The following is a 6000-nucleotide window of genomic DNA, read 5'->3' on the forward strand; positions in this document are numbered from 1 at the left end:
GTGTATTGCAGGGTGCACTGCCAATGTTAACGTGGAGGTCTGCATTGATTATTTAGTAGCACAACTCGTTGTTAGAATATTTTCATAGGTTCATGCGACTAATTTGCTGAATGTACAAAGGGACATAAACACACACACACACACACACACACACACACACGGGACAATTTAGAATCCCCAATGCACCACGTCTTCAGAAGTAATCAGTGACGGTTTGTTAACACAGCATGTTAAAGCACCAACACGGGGTGAAGCCGGTCTGGATATAATAATCAGGAGAGAATTGAGGGTCTCGAGGCGATTGGACCACCAGGGTCACATGACCAGAATGTCATACAGTTCTCAATACTTTGTAAGAGTGCAGATGTAAAGACTAAAGTTGTTAAATTGAACTTTGGTAGGCTAATTGAGCAGATGAGACAAAGTCTAAGCAGGACAGACTGGGATAAGACAGTCGAGGAGCAGAGGGACAGGTTTAGAAATGTAATGCAGGACCGGGACAGACCTAAAATAAGAATTAATAGGAAATTAAATAAGAACTCCACGGTGGATTAATAAAGATTTAAAAAAGAAGTTGCAAAGGAAAAAACTGCTTTATAAGGCATATAAGACTAAGGAGTGCAAAGTGAATTGTAGAGCGTATGAGAACATGAGGACAACCATTAAGAAGGACATCAGAGAGGCTAAAAGACAGTTGGAGAAGAATAATGTAGCAGATAAAAGAGAAAGACGACCCTAAGAGATTCTTTAGTATTGAAAGAACAGTCAAGGAGGAGGTCAAGTGAATCAGAAATAAATGGGAATTAAAAGATACAGACAGTGAAATAGCGGACACTCTAAACTTACATTCTTCTGAGGTCTTCACAAGTGAGGAAGTGGATAACCTCAGAGCAGTAACAGGGACTACTAAGGAGGTATCGAGGGATTTGGAAATTCTAGAGAGAGAAGAGCTGTGATGATTAAATAAGATGAAATCAAGCAAATCTCCAGGACCAGATAATATTCACCCTCGAGTTCTTAAGGAGGTTAGTGAGTTCAGATAGAAACCCCTGACACATATTTTTAGGAAGTCACTGCACACTGGAGAGATTCTGAAGGACTGGAAAAAGGCAAATATCATCCCATTATATAAAATGGGTGACAGGGCAGATCAGAGCAACTATAGGCCAGTAAGCTCAACGGGCATCACAGGAAAACTAATGGAAGGAATTATGAAGGAGAAGATGGACCAACACCTGGCAAGGACAGGAGTTATTAGGAACAGTCAGTGTGGGGTCAGAAGAGGGAGGTCGTGTTTTATTAACAGGCTGGAATTCTGTGAGGAGGCAACAAAAGGATACGATCAAAGTGGAGCTTATGATATTATTTATCTGGACTTTCAGAAAGCATTTGATAAGGTGCCACATGACAGAGTGGGCATCAAAGTAAAAGAAGTGGCAGTTCAGGGTGATGTTTTTAGATGGGTGCAGAATTGGCTCAGACACAGGAAGCAGAGGGTGATGATGGTGTGAGGAACCTCATCAGAACTGGGTGATGTTAAGAGTGGTGACCAGCAAGGGTCAGTGCCGAGGCTGCTGCTATTGCTAATAGATATACTGTAAATAATTTAGATAGGAATATAAGGAACAAGCTGGTGCAGTTTGCAGAGGATAACAAGAGAGGTGGATTAGCAGATAATTTGGAATCCGTTATATCATTACAGAAGGACTTGGACAGCAGACGGGTTTGTGGCAGATGAAATTTAATGTCAGTAAATGTAAAGAATTACACATAGGAAGTAAAAATGTGAGGTTTGAATTCACAATGGGCGGTCCACCTTATGAGAAGGCTTTAGGAGTCATCGTGGACTCTAAGCTATCGACTTCCCGACAGTGTTCAGAAGACCGGCTAACAGAATGTCAGGTTATATAGCGCCTTGATGTGGAGTACAAGTCACAGGAGGTTCTGCTCAAGCTTTATATAACACACTGGTGAGGCCCAATCTGGAGTCCTGTGTGCAGTTTGGGTCTTCATAAAGACATAGCAGCACAAGAGAAGGTCCAGAGAAGAGCGACTGGGCTGATTACGGGGCTACAGGGGATGAGTTATGAGGGAAGGTTAAAAGAGCTGAGCCTTTACAGAGATGAAGAGGAGACCTGACTGAAGTGTGCAAAATGATGAAGGGAGTTAGTCCAGTGGATGGAGACAGTTATTTTAAAAGGAGTCCACCAAGAACACGGGGACACAGTTGGAAACTTGTGAAGGGGAAACTTCGCACAAACATTAGGAAGTTTTTCTTTACACAAAGAACGTTAGACACTTGGAATAAGCGACCAAGTAGTGTGGTAGACAGTAAGACGTTGGGGACTTTCAAAACTCAACTTGATGTTATTTTGGAAGAAACAAGTAGACAGGACTGGCGAGCTTTGTAGGTCTGAATGGCGCGTCCTCATCCAACTGTTCGAATGTTCTAACCTGCATGTCTTTGGACTGTGGGAGGAAACCCAGGCAGACACGGGGAGGACATGCAAACTCCACGCAGGGAGGACCTGGGAAGCAAACCCAGACGGGTCTCCTTACTGCGAGGCAGCAGCGCTACCCACTGTGCCACCGTGCCACCCTGCACAAATAAGTCAAGTTTTACAAAAACAAAGGTTTGAAACAAATCAATGCCCAGCTATGAGGAAGAGAGCGAGGCCAGCAGAGTAAAACTTTAAAGTACTAAAATAAATAAACAGATAAATAAATAGAATAAAGAGAGAGGGGAGAGAATCCGCTCCTCCAGGTTTGATAAAGTCCTGCACAGAATTTGATTTTTCCAGTTTCAGATGACAGAGACCATCAGTGACTTCTAAAGAGCTGAGTTTGGGTCGTCCCAGTTGAGTGAGACAAGTCTGCGTGGTGACAGTGACGTGAAGGCCATCGCAGTTTGAGCCCCTCGGTGAGCCCACCAGACACACACAGCTGTTAGTGGACTGGGACCCCAAGGCTGTCTGAGAGGCACGTAAAGATTTCGGCCCAGAATGAGGTGGACACTCAGAGCTCGTCGGTGACGTTGACAGGTTGGCTCGTGTCCTGGAAACATTCTGGACAATTTGAAAGGAGAGCGACGCGCGTGATTGATGATTTGAAGTGAAGTCATTGGAGGACATGGAGCTCAAGTGGACCTCCGCATGGCTGACTTCACTCCTCCTCTGAGACGCTGATCCTTGTCCTGCTGCACTCTGGGACCTTTGAAGGTTGGGGGGGACACTGTCTGAGTCCTTGTGGAACAAACAGGAGAAGTTCAATCAGTCGCAGGCGGAACAGCAAAGGTCCATTTCTTCTTCTCGCCCCCCCCCCCTTACTTAATCAAACAGTATAATATCCTTTAATTAAACATTTAATTTTATTCCGCTATCAGGCCATCTGTTCTTATGTATTTCTTCTTACTTGTCAGAAAAGGCCACCTCCGCTGTGTCAGATGGAAACTGGCAGTGCCCCCCACCTTGTGACAGACGCCTGGCATTGCCAGCTCTTAGCCCTCAGTGACTTGCCAGCAGCTCGATGTTCACATCCTCAGGACTGATCAACGTTATCGAGGAGGAGGTGAGGGAAGTCAAGCTTAACAGGGAATGAAATCGTTGGTCGGATGTGAGGACTTTACTTCCAGACCAAGTGACGTCATCCTGATGTTCTCCTAACACTAAGAACTGTAAGTCTGAGCGGGTGGACAAAGCTGGCGGTCGTGCAGAGGTGCCACAGATGAACGCCTCTCTGTCTTGAGGTGCGTCCTCCATTGGTGAAGCGCCACTGGCTTGTTAGCGTGTTGGCGAGGACTTGGACTTACTGAGGGCACAAAGTGAGGGATATAAAGAAGGGCTGCAGGATTTGATTTCTATTGTGGACCAGGCCTGCGTCCGTTCATCTCTGAGTCCGTGTCCAGGTCTTTATAGTTTGTATGTTTGCTGCCCAGTAATACAACTGAAGGTTAGAACATTAGAACACTCTGGATGAGGACGCGCCATGCAGCCCAGCAAAGCTCGCCAGTCTTGTCCACTTATTTCTTCTAAAAAATATCAAGTTGAGTTTTGAAAGTCCCTCAAGTCCTCCTGTCCACCACACTACTTGGTCGCTTATTCCAAGTGTTTATCGTTCTTTGTGTAAAGAAAAACTTCCTAATGTTTGTGTGAAATTTACCTTCACAAGTTTCCAACTGTGTCCCCGTGTTCTTGATGAACTCATTTTAACGTCACCATCTCGATCCTCTGGACTGATGTCCTTCATCATTTTGCACACCTCAGTCAGGTCTCCTCTTCATCTCTGTGAAGGCTCAGCTCTTTTAATCTTCCCTCCTAACTCGTCCCCTGTAGCCCCCCGTAATCTTCTCTGGACCTTCTCCTGTGCTGCTATGTCTTTATGGAGACCCAAACTGCCCCCAGGACTCCAGCTGAGGCCTCACCAGTGTGTTATAAAACTTGAGCAGAACGTAACAACATGTAGTGAGGTAGCGCCGTGCCACCTGCTGCCTTAGGTCTTTGTAGGGTCGCCCTCTGGATACATGGAGGGGTTGACTTCCAAATAAACGAGGTGATGATTGAATCGAATTCAGTAAAATATGAGTGATTGATGTATATGGAGATGCTGTAACACAGAGAAGCTGAGGGACAATATCCATCTTAACAACGTTAATTCTCATTCCAGCTACAGTGAGATGAAGGGCTGACCGTCGATGAAGTCCTGCTTATTTTTTCTCAATGCAGACCACAAACCTTTGTTACAATAAAATAAACTTTATTACTCTGTAGCCCAAAATCACATAAGGAGGGCCGCACTGGGCTTTCACAGGCCTGCCTCTTGACAGCCCCCCAGCCTCGACTCTCTAAGAAGACAAGGAAATAAAAATGGAAGAAACCTCCAGAAAGGAAATTCAAAGAGAGACCCCTTACCAGGTAGGGTGGGTGTCAAGAACAGAACAGAACAAACCCTCAATACAGTATAAAAATAAAAATATCACAAGTACGGAGCAGAATGTAACAGGAGATGATATCCCATAATAGGATTTGGATTTATTCAGAGTCCTGGAGACCTCGGCCATCAAGCTGCCATTCCACAGCTGAGTCAGCGCTGGGCCAGCCAATCCGATGACGGGACCCCTCAACCAGACAATTCCTGCGATCCTCCATCAGAGATGACTTTACCTTAGGCAGCCAAATAACTTGGCAGGTGGGCCGTGGCACCAAGTGGCACATTTGAGTACCAAGAAGAGAAACAGAACAGGTGAGGGTTAGTAACAAATTCTAACTGTCATGTGACTTGTGTTTTAGTGCTAATGACGGTCTGCACAGTCAATCAGCAGCTCTAGTCAGGGTGTGCTAAACTGAAGTCGTGAGGCATCTCTTATAGTAGCAACAACAACATTTTCATACAAAAAGTGCTTTACATAATGAAGAAAAGAAAAATAAAAGACAAAATAAGAAATTAAAATAAGAAAAAATTAATAATAGCAGGCCGACCAGTCCACAGTTTAGGGGCCTTGTAACTAAAAGCTCGACCTCCCCCTGTTATTTTATGAATCCTTGGAATCCTAAGCAGACTGACATCTTGAGATCTTAATGTGCGCTCAGGTTTGTAGGTCCTGATAAGTTCAGACCAGTAAGCCGGACCTCAGCCATTTAAGGCTTTAGATGTTAAAAGGAGGATTTTGAAATCTGCCCTAAACTTAACTGAGCGCCAGTGTGAGGAGGTGAGGACTGGGGTGACGTGTTTGTGTTTTCTTGTTCTTGTAATTATTCTTGCAGCAGCATTTTGGACACAGCAACCTTTGTTGCTAAAGAGCTTTATGTCTACTTGTGATGCTGACCCCTCGGTGTTTAATCAAAGTGACGTGTCACGAGTGTCTAACACCGAGTGCTGGAGAATTCACTGGAAGAGCAGACGTTTAGTCAAATTGATTTGGAGACCAGAACTCTCGTGTCAGTGCTGTTTGGACTGCAGGCTCAGATTGTGGTGGCTCTGATGTCACCTACGTAGAGTGATATG

This window comes from Erpetoichthys calabaricus, chromosome 9 (genome assembly GCF_900747795.2).
Source record: "Erpetoichthys calabaricus chromosome 9, fErpCal1.3, whole genome shotgun sequence".
Taxonomy (NCBI): domain Eukaryota; kingdom Metazoa; phylum Chordata; class Cladistia; order Polypteriformes; family Polypteridae; genus Erpetoichthys; species Erpetoichthys calabaricus.